The sequence below is a fragment of the Pleurodeles waltl genome, chromosome 2_2, assembly GCF_031143425.1.
Source record: "Pleurodeles waltl isolate 20211129_DDA chromosome 2_2, aPleWal1.hap1.20221129, whole genome shotgun sequence".
Lineage (NCBI taxonomy): Eukaryota > Metazoa > Chordata > Amphibia > Caudata > Salamandridae > Pleurodeles > Pleurodeles waltl.
The window spans coordinates 997,257,138-997,270,351 of record NC_090439.1 but is presented as its reverse complement, the minus strand read 5'-3'; positions in this window follow the sequence as shown (position 1 = coordinate 997,270,351).

Below are 13,214 nucleotides of genomic sequence, written 5' to 3'. Positions count from 1 at the left end.
TTTCACCTAATATACACTATTTCTTCACACTGGGCAGCACATAAAGCAGAGAGGTACACTGTGAAAATAGATGCTCCAAGCGTTTTTGTACATGTGAAACAACATTAATAGCCACTAAGGCAAGTTCATGAAATGTACATACATTTGAAAATACATTGGGCAGTCCAATCTGTCCATTTGCGTGTTTCCTTATGATGTAGTTATAGACCTACTGTGAAATGTTTTTACCAGTCTGGTGATGTTTACGATTTAAAGAAACAGATGAGCAGGAGAATAAATGCTATAAATCCGCCAGGAACCTCAGTCTCCTTTCCAGTAAAGAAAGTCCTTTACTTTAAAGATTAATTTCACTGTGAAAGCGAAGCGCTATCTTGATACAGTTATACAATTAAAATAAACAACAGCTGAGAATTAGGGAAAAATTGTAATACTTTTTCCTTAGTCCGCTTTAGGGTTGAAGGTTGGCCTCCTTTTGCAGTTCTTTATAGCTCAGCATTAAAGGCATTAAAGTGTTTTTACGTGAGAGCCAGAGGTTCGACGTTTGTGGTTTTCTTTTGTTAGGCTTGGGGAGGTTATATAATTTGCCCAAACTCAGAATTCGGAGGTGAAGCTGGGATTTACTCTGGTTTCCCATGCACAAAGAAAGCTGCTGTAGCGGATAGCTTACATCCCTAAAACGTGTATGTTACCATTGTCATTGAAAGGTATTTGGGAAAATTATACATGGTAAAAGTAAAAAAACACTAAAGAGGGAGAAGCAGGGAGGGGGTGGTGGAGGGGAAGAGTACCTCAGTCACGTCGGGAGCAGCGGACAGACACTAATTAAGTCAATTAATCAGTGCTTCATCCCTGCTCCATGGACAGGAAATTATGCCAGCCTGAAGTGGAAAAATTACGAGTCTGTAAAGAAGAGTGCCGCGAAAGCCAACAAATGGTGAGCAACAGGTGGAATCCAAGCCCTTTTCTAACTAAAACAGCCGCTCGCTAGTGCATGCTCAACCCTAAAAAAAATGGTACAAATAGTTCATTTTGAAGTTTTCACATACAATTGCTAAAAAGTCACAGGCTTTGAAATGGCCCACTAAATATTCAAGTCCTTTCATTGTGTGCTGAGCCAATGAAACCCAACACCCCGCGGAGTTGTTCCCATTTTCTCAAAATGTGCGCTGGATGCCTCCATATGTCAAAAATGTTCTCCATTGTGCCACAGCCAGCATTTAATTATGGGTACCTCTCATATGGCACAGATGCCCCTTGTGCTAAAAATGTCATACATTATTGCCCATGCCAGAATGTTGCCATTAATTACATCCATGTGCTATGAGTGACCTCTATGTCACAAATTACTTCTTGTATGTCAGGGTAAGCATTTTATCATGGTTGCCCCATCCTGTAGGAAAGTACCATCTTGCCTGGCATGTTACCCCCATATTTCACTGTATATATGTTGTTTTAGTTGTATGTGTCACTGGGACCCTGCCAGCCAGGGCCCCAGTGCTCATAAGTGTGCCCTGTATGTGTTCCCTGTGTGATGACTAACTGTCTCACTGAGGCTCTGCTAACCAGAACCTCAGTGGTCATGCTCTCTCTTTGCTTCCCAAATTGTCACTAACAGGCTAGTGACCAATTTCATCAATTCACATTGGCATACTGGAACACCCTTATAATTCCCTAGTATATGGTACTGAGCTACCCAGGGTATTGGGGTTCCAGGAGATCCCTATGGGCTGTAGCATTTCTTTTGCCACCCATAGGGAGCTCTGACAATTCTTACACAGGCCTGCCACTGCAGCCTGAGTGAAATAACGTCCACGTTATTTCACAGCCATTTACCACTGCACTTAAGTAACTTATAAGTCACCTATATGTCTAACCTTTACCTGGTAAAGGTTGGGTGCTAAGTTACTTAGTGTGTGGGCACCCTGGCACTAGCCAAGGTGCCCCCACATTGTTCAGGGCAAATTCCCCAGACTTTGTGAGTGCGGGGACACCATTACACGCGTGCACTATACATATGTCACGACATATGTATAGCATCACAATGGTAACTCGGAACATGGCCATGTAACATGTCTAAGATCATGGAATTGTCACCCCAATGCCATTCTGGCATTGGGGAGACAATTCCATGATCCCCCGAGTCTCTAGCACAGACCCGGGTATTGCCAAACTACCTTTCCTGGGGTTTCACTGCAGCTGCTGCTGCTGCCAACTCCCCAGACAGGTTTCTGCCCTCCTGGGGTCCAGCCAGGCCTGGCCCAGGAAGGCAGAACAAAGGACTTCCTCAGAGAGAGGGTGTTACACCCTCTCCCTTTGGAAAAAGGTGTCAGGGCTTGGGAGGAGTAGCCTCCCCCAGCCTCTGGAAATGCTTTGATGGGCACAGATGGTGCCCATCTCTGCATAAGCCAGTCTACACCGGTTCAGGGATCCCCCAGCCCTGCTCTGGCGCGAAACTGGACAAAGGAAAGGGGAGTGACCACTCCCCTGACCTGCACCTCCCCTGGGAGGTGCCCAGAGCTCCTCCAGTGTGCTCCAGACCTCTGCCATCTTGGAAACAGAGGTGCTGCTGGCACACTGGACTGCTGTGAGTGGCCAGTGCCAGCAGGTGACGTCAGAGACTCCTTCTGATAGGCTCGTACCTGTGTTGCTAGCCTATCCTCCTCCCTAGGTAGCCAAACCTCCTTTTCTGGCTATTTAGGGTCTCTGCTTTGGGGAATTCTTTAGATAACGAATGCAAGAGCCCATCAGAGTTCCTCTGCATCTCTCTCTTCACCTTCTGCCAAGGAATCGACCGCTGACGGCTCAGGACTCCTGCAAAACCGCAACAAAATAGCAAAGACGACTACTGCAACCTTGTATCTCTGATCCTGCCGCCTTCTCTACTGTTTTCCTGGTGGTGCATGCTGTGGGGGTAGTCTGCCTCCTCTCTGCACTAGAAGCTCCGAAGAAATCTCCCGTGGGTCGACGGAATCTTCCCCCTGCAACCGCAGGCAACAAAAGACTGCATCACTGGTCCTCTGGGTCCCCTCTCAGCACGACGAGCGTGGTCCCTGGAACTCAGCAACTCTCTCCAAGTGACTCCCACAGTCCAGTGACTCTTCAGTCCAAGTTTGGTGGAGGTAAGTCCTTGCCTCACCACGCTAGACTGCATTGCTGGGTACCGCGTGATTTGCAGCTGCTCCGGCTCCTGTGCACTCTTCCAGGATTTCCTTTGTGCACAGCCAAGCCTGGGTCCCCGACACTCTAACCTGCAGTGCACGACCTCGATGAGTTGTCCTCCGGCGTCGTGGGACCTTCTTTTGTGACTTCGGGTGAGCTCCAGTTCACTCCTCTTTGTAGTGCCTGTTCTGGCACTTCTGCAGGTCCTGCCTGCTTCTGAGAGGGCTCCTTGTCTTGCTAGGCGCCCCCTCTGTCTCCTCACACAATTGGTGATATCCTGGTCCCTCCTGGGCCACAGCAGCATCCAAAAACCCTAACCGCAACCCTTGCAGCTAGCAATCCTTGTTTGCGGTCTTTCTGCGTGGAAACACCTCTGCAAGCTTCTTTACGATGTGGGACATCCATCCTCCAAAGGGGAAGTTCCTAGTCCTCTTCGTTCTTGCAGAATCCACAGCTTCTACCATCCGGTGGCAGCTCCTTTGCACCCTCAGCTGGCATTTCTTGGGCATCTGCCCACTCACGACTTGAGTGTGACTCTTGGACTTGGTCCCCTTGTTCCACAGGTACTCTCGTCTGGAAATCCATTGTTGTTGCATTGCTGGTGTTGGTCTTCCTTGCAGAATTCCCCTATCACGACGTCTGTGCTCTCTGGGGAACTTAGGTGCACTTTACACCTACTTTTCAGGGTCTTGGGGTGGGCTATTTTTCTAACCCTCACTGGTTTCTTACAGTCCCAGCGACCCTCTACAAGCTCACATAGGTTTGGGGTCCATACGTTATTCGCATTCCACTTTTGGAGTATATGGTTTGTGTTGCCCCTATACCTATGTGCTGTCATTGCAATCTATTGTGACTGTACATTGCTTGCATTGCTTTCTATTGCTATTACTGCATATTTTTGGTATTGTGTACATATATCTTGTGTATATTTGCTATCCTCATACTGAGGGTACTCACTGAGATACTTTTGGCATATTGTCATAAAAGTACCTTTATTTTTAGTATATCTGTGTATTGTGTTTTCTTATGATATTGTGCATATGACACCAGTGGTATAGTAGGAGCTTTGCATGTCTCCTAGTTCAGCCTAAGCTGCTCTGCTAAGCTACCTTTTCTATCAGCCTAAGCTGCTAGACACCTCTTCTACACTAATAAGGGATACCTGGACCTGGTGCAGAGTGTAAGTACCCCTTGGTACTCACTACAAACCAGGCCAGTCTCCTACACATCCCATATGCTGCAGTTGTCCTGCATTATGACAAGAATAACTTTCAACATGCCAGCACCAGCATTTGTCCACAGGTGTCCCATATGCCAAGGATTACTTCTAACATGCCAGTATTAGTATTTTACAATAGGTGCCAATTAGGCAAAGAATTACCTCCAGTATGCCAGTGGCAGCATTGTGTTACAGGTGCCTGTCATGTTAAGAATTGCCTCCAGTATGACAGGGCCAGTATTTGCCATGTGTGTCTATAAAAGCCAAGAAAGACCTCTTCACCATGCCAGGGCCAACAGAAGACTTGCAAGCATAATACGACATTTTTATGCTCATTTATATTCTCTCGCTCTTATTCATTCTCACTCTTCTCACTCATGCGGACTAACTCATTCTTACTCTGACTCACTTATACTTCCTGACTTGCACTCACTCTGACCCCTTCATTCTCACTTGTTATCACTCTAGCTCACTCATTTATCCACCCTTACTCGCATCCACTTTTATTCTCACAGTCATGGTCATTGACACTCTTCAACACTCCCTCAACTCATTCTTATGTATTCATTCTCACCTATCCACTCTCACTCACTTGAAGTCACTCTCACTCAGACCCACTTATAGTCACTCAATTTCACCCACTCGCTTTCACTCACACATGTTCACACATAGATACATGTGCTCAAGTACACAGATTGCCTCTCTCATACAAACTCTCCCTCACAAGCACACATGCAACATACATTTACAAATATTTTCTAATTAACTCAGCTGTCAGCAAAAGATTTTTCCAGCTCCTGGTGCTCCATTTTTTTAATGACACTAATAGTGAGTGACCTTTATCCAGGGGCGGCTCCTCCATTAGGGTGGAGGAGCGTCGCCAACCACCAGCAGTGGCAGCTGCAAAACCTTTACAAGAAAACGATAATAGACAGTGTTTATTTTTATTTTCTTGTAAAGAGGTGGGGCCAAGGGGTGAGAAGCAGTGAGGGGGAGTGCACACTACCCCCCTCAGTGCACATGTATGTTTGGCAGGCTGTCTCGGGCGGGCCACACGCACATGCGCAGTAGGCTCTCTCTAGCCCAGGACTGTGTTGCCAGGCTTGAGAGAGCAGGCACAGGCTCCCAGTCTGCCTGGGAGCACCCTGGCTGGTTGCTCCCAGACAATTCTGATGCTGCTTTGCGCAGCGGCAGGATTGGTGGCAGGGCAGGCTGGGAGCCTCTGCCTGCAGCAGAGAAGCAGATAAAGCAGTACGGCAGCGAGCAAGGTAAGTGTTTTATTTATTTTAATTTATTAATTTAATTTTTATTCCCCTCCTGGGGAGGTGCACCACCCCTCCCCTTCCGTGCACCGCGACTGATTTATTCACTATTTTTTTTTTTTTTTTTAAATGGACAGAGAATAAGGGAGCAAAGCCCAGTGACCTTAACAGTGATCTGCCCCTGTGATCTTGGCACTGGTTTTGTCACCTTTGAGACCAGGGGTTGCAAAAGCAGTGCCAGGGGTCATACACGACCCCTGGCAACACCTACATTAAATCTGTTGGAAATGGTACTGGTCGGCGTGGGGCTCGGATTAAGCATGCGGGTGGGAGTAGGGTAGGAATGAGGGAGGAGTTGGGTAGGGGCATTAGTTGTTTTATGAGTAGGGTGGGGAGCGGCTGAAGTGGTAGGGCCGCAGGTAGGTGTTAGTTGGGAGATAGATGCACCTCCCTCACAGTAGATGGGCACCTTCCTGACCTTGCATTACAATGCAACACTCTTTTTGCACCAAATGCTAGGAGCATGACGCTAAAATGAAAATACTCCTCCATGCTGATCCAACACGAGAATGACACTTTCATCAGACTGAGGATGAAGGCGGCTGAGTCCAAGCAACCAGCGGCTGGACAGCGCTGACCTAACTCCCCTCTGTTCATCACACGAGCAGTGTCACCAGTTAAAGCTGCCTCTAGGCCAGGCCAAAAGCTACTTTTTTCTAGGGAGAAGCCTACGTTTCGTCATGTGAACAATCCTGCCTCATCCCACAATCTGGAAAAGAGGGAAGCCGCCTTCTACTAAGTATCAAGAAAATGTGCCAATCCCGGCCGGATAAGAAGGACTACTGTGTAATGAAGACGGCACGATGTCTAGTGTGTCCTGCGCATCGTTATAAAACCGAGCTTTCCAGCTAATACATCGAGTAACATCGTGGTAAACATCTAAAGGGGGCACTTTACTGAAGACAGTATCTCATGTTTTCACCTCGTGGAAAACAGACTTTACATTTTATAACGTAACACTGCTGTTTTTTCGTTTTTTTTTAAAAGTAGCCCTTAGTACAAAATGGTAGGTGTGAGAACAGCCCTTCCGTGTGCTTGACGGGCAAATGAGTGGTTGTTCTGACAGGGAGAGAAAAAATGCATTATGGCGCCCACCTGCCTCTGGCTGCCTTCAGTGTATTTTAAGAACCTCTCATGCGCGATGACTCATCACATAACAGTTCCACGAACGCATGTGAAGCTTAAAAGCCACACGTCAAAGGGAGCTTTTCCCCCAAGGGCTATATTTGCCATTTTAATAAAAATAGGATTCCACTGGAAGACGGCTGACCGGTCATAACTATGGGGGTTGCTACTAACAGCGTGCACTATTCTTACCCCAATAACCTGATTACAAAATAGCCTGTCTAGTAACCGTGCAGCAGCCCCTGTGGCTTCGGAGACAGGAGACAGACTTTTAATCTTGGCAACCACAGCACAGTACTGTACGGTAATGCTTTGGTATGTATGTAATGGTAGGAAAGGTGAAACGCGCTTCAGCCACAGCGGTCTTTTCAATCTATCTTTATCCTTTATGCAGGCATGCAACAACTTTCTTTTGGCTGTAGAAGTACAAACCGTCAGATAAGTTAGATCAACGGCCGATGTAGCTTGCATTGTCCAGAGATCGCTGAGGTATAGTTTGTGATCTGTGTGTATGTAAATATTCTGGAATCCGGGGAACAAACTAAGCAGAAACACCACAAAAGAAGACGATCCTTCACCTACATCGCTGCAAAGAGGTGGAACAACCTGCTCCTATACCTCAGACAAACCCCACCACTCACCATCTTCAGGAAGAACCTCAAGACGTGGCTTTTCGGATGAGGCTCAAACGCCCCCCCCACACAAAGCTCCTTGAGACCCCGATGGGCAAGTAACCGTGCCCACAGTGTTTCACATGCAAAACTACACATCCGTGCTCAAAGAAAACAACCTCTTTGCACAACAATGATAGAGTTGTGTGCAGAGATATTGGTGCAAGAAGCTAAGTACAGACGTAAAGTAGCCCTGTCAACTCTATTTTATTTTATATGTTTTTTTTCAGATGCAGAGACTCTTGCACAACACAGACGATGGGATGGCCTAGCCATCGGCTCTACTGATACTAGTTTACTTTTAAACTTATACCATTATTTTCAGCTCTTTTTGATGCAGAGAGTTGGTTTTGTCATCTACTCACCCAAGATTCCAGCAGCATTTGGCATAAATGAATATATTCAGCCCAAACTGTCATTGTCTCCTCTTGCAATCTTGTCTATACACATTTTATTGATGCTATCCAATGTGGAGACTTGCAAATGATTTTTACAACACACCTTCACAACTACGAACTCCAACTTGCACCAAATGCCAAGTCACTTGGATTCACCCTTAACACCAACCTGACCCGCAAGGAACACACTGCCAAAAATACACAGACAGCTTGGTGCCATCTCTCTCCTCTTAAGAGGATTGTTGGGACAGAAAGGTCCCCTGGAGGGTGACGGACATTCACACCTGCCCAGAGTGCCCCAGCTGTATAGATATCTGGCCCCTAGTAATGATTTCTGGTCATGGGTGGACACAGATCATGCATGTGCACCACGACAAAGGCTTGTCTCATGGTAACACAGGAGTGGTGCCCCAAGGCCTAACCCCATGATGATGGAGGGCTACGACCCTCACCAGGAGCTAAGTTACATGAGCATGGTGGGGCAGCATACCAGTTTTGTATTTCATATTGATCAGGCCTTTTTACCTGTGTCACAGTAGTGGCGCCTACTGGCCCACTCATGTAAAATTCTGTGACTGTGTACTTAACTCACCCTTGGTGTGTGTGTGTTGCCTTTATATGGTGCATAACATGAAGGCCTGTGGATTAAAGTTTGGAAACACAGGGCCTGTAGAGGCTAGGAGATGAGAGGACTGTAACTCTGGGATAGGAGATGTGTATTTCTGACATTCGTGTGGGCCAGGGTAGGGACTCACATGGAAGAAAAGGAAGCACAGCATCCACTGTGCGCATCAAAGGTTTCTGTTTTGAGGAAGAGTTTCTGGTCAGTGGAACTTGGGCTCATTGTCAGGAAGATAGTGGGACTGATAATATTGGCACTGTGGACCAGGACATCTTGATAGAGAGGAAGGTTAAGTACTTTGAACCTTTATGAGGCATATTTCAGTAGAGGCAGACAGCCAAGTGTGACCCAAGATTACTCCCCTGACCTGTGTTATGGATCAATCAGAACTGGAGCTCCCGCTTTGATAAAGGGCAGTGCAAAGGAGTGAGTAGTTCAAAGGAGCTCTCACCCATAACCCGAATTTCAAAGTATCAGATACTAAATCACATTTGCATTTAGAGCCAGACTTTAAAGGTGGGAGCATGAGACCCACAAGGTATTTAACAGCAAGGTTCATCAGGAGAAATAATTTTGCCAAGCCTGGAACCAGGACTAGGTCCAAGGACCATGGTCTACTAGTCTCCCTGATGGGCCATCAACCAGGAAGTATAGATCCCCTCGCCCTAAGTGCCTAAGTTGGCAAACCTCGTGTGACCAGGAGGAGGCCAACAGGAATTGCAGGATGTCACCTGTGAGCACAAAGTCAGTGACTTCCATGTGACCAGAAGGGGGCCCTTTCCCAAAAAACACCCTGTATTTTCAACAATACACCCATATCTCTGTACATTGTTGAAGACTCTCCTCTTTAAAGAACACTACATCACAACACATTAATCGTCCATAACCGAGCTACCTATCCTATTACCCTGTAAAGCGTTCCACTGACTTTTGACTAGGCTCACACTACGGAAAAACCATACACATACATTTATCGGAAAACACTGTATTTGCAAATCAGATATACAAAATAGAACTGTACCACTTTTCGTTCGTAATAGTAGAGAGTACGTTCTGCCTGAGATCTTCTCTCGATGTAGGATTTACCCACATGACACTTCTTTTGCCGTCACTCAATTTCCACAGCCATGTGACTGCATATCAAATGACTTCTTGCCTGACTTTTTCCAACACCATGCTCTTGTAAGCTGTTTTCACTTGGATTTAATGTAGAGCAAAAAGTAGTCCGAAATAACTTGAATAGGTTTCTGCTTATATGTGGACTAAAATCTTAACATGGAATTCACTATGTTTTTCACACTTCCTTCAAATATGCAACAATGAGAAGGTGTAGAATTGTTTTGTGAACTTCAAGTTATTCGTAGGCATACTCTGTAAACGGACCTGATGTATATTTATGAATGCATATGTGTAATGCCATGTAGTACAATTTCACTTTTTAAAACAAAAAATTCCGTAAGGATACAAATTTGTCCTCCTGGAGATTGGGTGGTCCTTCCCCACTGCCTTTGACAGCGGTAAATCTTCATCCATATCCACAAAAGGCATCTGCAAAAGTTTGTGAATGTCCACAGTGGGTATTCACCAATTTTTCAAGGTCTCCCTGTGCTGGAACACGTACTTCTTGCGCCTGTCTTGTGAACAACCTTGCTCACATTTTAATACACCATGCTAGTTTAACAGTTGTGGGCGACTGGCACTGCAAGTGAAAATTAGATTTTGTGAAGACAAAACGTGAAGCTACACTTGCAATGCAAGCTATCTGCACACATTATTCCAACTTTATTGGACAAACAGCTTTATGAATTAATCCCTAATTATCCAAAGCAACGGGAGGCATTTCTACATTCTAATTTCCAATCAATTTTTGATTTTCCCTCATAGATAATGAAATGAAGGCGCACTGAACCAAGTTGCAGTTACGAATAATACTTTTTTTTACATTTTCCTTGCAAAGACAGAATTTGTTTTTGTGTGGATCCCTCCCTTCCTGTGTGATCATTATAAATGCAGTATTTTTAAGTGTATTGTTAGGATGGTAACCGATCTTTCAGAGTTTATTTTCAGCTTAAAAAGTATCGCTTATCATGTATTTCTTGATATTATATATATATATAAAAAAGCTTGCAAATTCAAACAGAAACTGCAGTAGTTTCACAAAAGATAGCGAATTCAGGATTAATTAATCTATTTGTAACGCAAAAGGTTTTCAAATTACCAAATGAAAGACTGAAACAAAAAACACTTTTACACATAATTCACTCTGAGATTAACACAACACGCGAATTAGTGTTTGTTTCTTTTGTGGACAGCATATCTGATCTCTTTTTGGCCTACAAAGACGGGCAAGGTAGCTGATTAAAAATAAAAGTCGTGAATGCATAGCGTGACTCGAACCCGCTAATACCAATGCAAAATTGTGCATTTCGCCCAGCATAAAAGGGAGAGACTCACAATCCCATTAAGAAACCACTCCCTTGAGGTAATGTTCAAAAGGCCTTTAGTGGTCCATTTTAAAACACTGGATCATGCACTAATGTTTGGGCCCGCTTGCAACCAACACCCCCATATTCTGACTTCCCTCACGCCCTCCAGATGAAAGCCATTGTTGCTGTCCTGTTGAGCACGCCTACCACTTTATTCCCAACATTGGATGGCAACCCACCCATAGATTTATTTTCACCTGTGTCAAGTAGATGAAAAGGTGACTTTCACCCTTCTTTCAGGCCACCACAACTGGAGAACAGCCAGAGATAATTCAATAGGTTCTATTGTATCATTTTCATGCCTCTTATTAAGGGTCACTTGTTTGCGAAGTGACAAGGGAATTTCCCATACCTTTTGCCTTACGGAAATAGCCTCCTTTTTGCCTTTATTTTATGGTCAAATCTCAATTTGCCCTGTTTTTCTTTTAATTAAATACATCTCGGCTTGTGTTTGTCATTTTCTCTGAAGTTTGATCAAAAGATAGCCATTAGCTGAGGGTTGGCACGAGTATAGTGTTTAATACTTAAAGCTCTTTGGCTCCTCCACTCTATTATGTTGCCTCTTTATTAACAAATGGTAACAGCACCAAAAACATGAATCAAGTTTTAGGATTTTCTTTTAAGATCCCCAACGCACTCTCTTCAGTTAATATCAGATTCTTTAGATTTAGGGGGTTATTCTAACTTTGGAGGAGGTGTTAATCCGTCCCAAAAGTGACGGAAAAGTGACGGATTTACCACCAGCCGTATTACGAGTCCATTATATCCTATGGAACTCGTAATACGGCTGGTGGTATATCCGTCACTTTACCGTCACTTTTGGGACGGATTAACACTCCTCCAAAGTGAGAATAACCCCCTTAGTGTCAGGCCATTCATCACAAAATACCTTCTTTGTTAGTGATGGTTGTGAGTGAACCCACATGAACCTTACATTTGATTTGACATATTTGATTGTATTTTTCTGTAACCTATATTCTTATTTATCACTATCAGAAATCAGTAAGGTGAAATATTTATAAATAAGTAGACCATTAGCGACTCCAAATGGGTAGTGAAAGGGTCCAAGGGGTGGCGTTGTTACAGCTCATGCATGAAAGAAATATGGCAATAAGAGGCGTCTACAACTCCGACGACTGTTGTATATAGCAGGGTAGAAGGGGTATCCGATTGTGCGCTATACAACACAAACATAACAAACAACATTTACACAATACCGGTTGATGATCCACAACAGCTGTCTAGACTAATCAGACCGGGATCTACCCATGACCCCTGGAAAGGAGCATGAGACCATGATGGATGGGACTCTCTCTTAGTTAGTGAAGATGACACTCAGAAGAGATTTCACAAATGCCCCAGCGAACTATAGGCGATAAGAGCTTTAGACACAATCTCCAGGAAGTTTAGAGAAAACCCAGTGTAATAACACTAGAGAAAGGTCCAGTTAGAGCAATAGCTTTAAAGACTACAGGGCTCTACAGAGAGTCACAAAACCAAATGGTTTAACATCTGGTTCTCAGCGAGCGCCCAAACAAATTTTGTAGCACTTGATAGGGTGCTATATTTAAAATAACATGGGAGTTTATGTGGGAAGCATCATGGGTTCTTTGCTGCCCTTTGGAACCAACAGACCTCAGTTTTACAACTTGGCTTTACTGTATTTAGTGAACAAAGATGTCCAACAGGATGGGTAGATCAGCTCTATATAAGATGATCCACCTGCTCAGATTTCTGGACGTCCTGCAGAACACTCCATTTGAGGTCCCTGATAATTTTTTCAGGGAAGTGGACACAGTGACAAGGGAACTCCTGTGGAACAGGGATGCCCTCTGGATAGCACTTGCGACCCTTACCAGGAAATCACAAGATGGGGGATTAGCTCTCCAGAATCTAAAATTATCCTATTGGGTGTCTCAGCTATTTGTGGCTAATGGCTCGGTATATGTGAGCCAGTGGGACCCTTCTTCCATGGCAGATAGTAAGGCAATGAACCCGAAGTGATATCTATGATACCTCCATGGGGGTGAATGGGTGGGAGTGTTGCCCTACGTGACAGCAACAGTGGTGCGACATGGAAAAAGGCGCCATAGGCCACAGGGTGTGGAGGAAGGCTGACACTGGAGACTTCTTTGGGAGACTGATGTATTGAAAGACATACCACATAGAGGGGTGCAGGAAATGTAACCAACTAGGAATCTCCAAAGTAGGG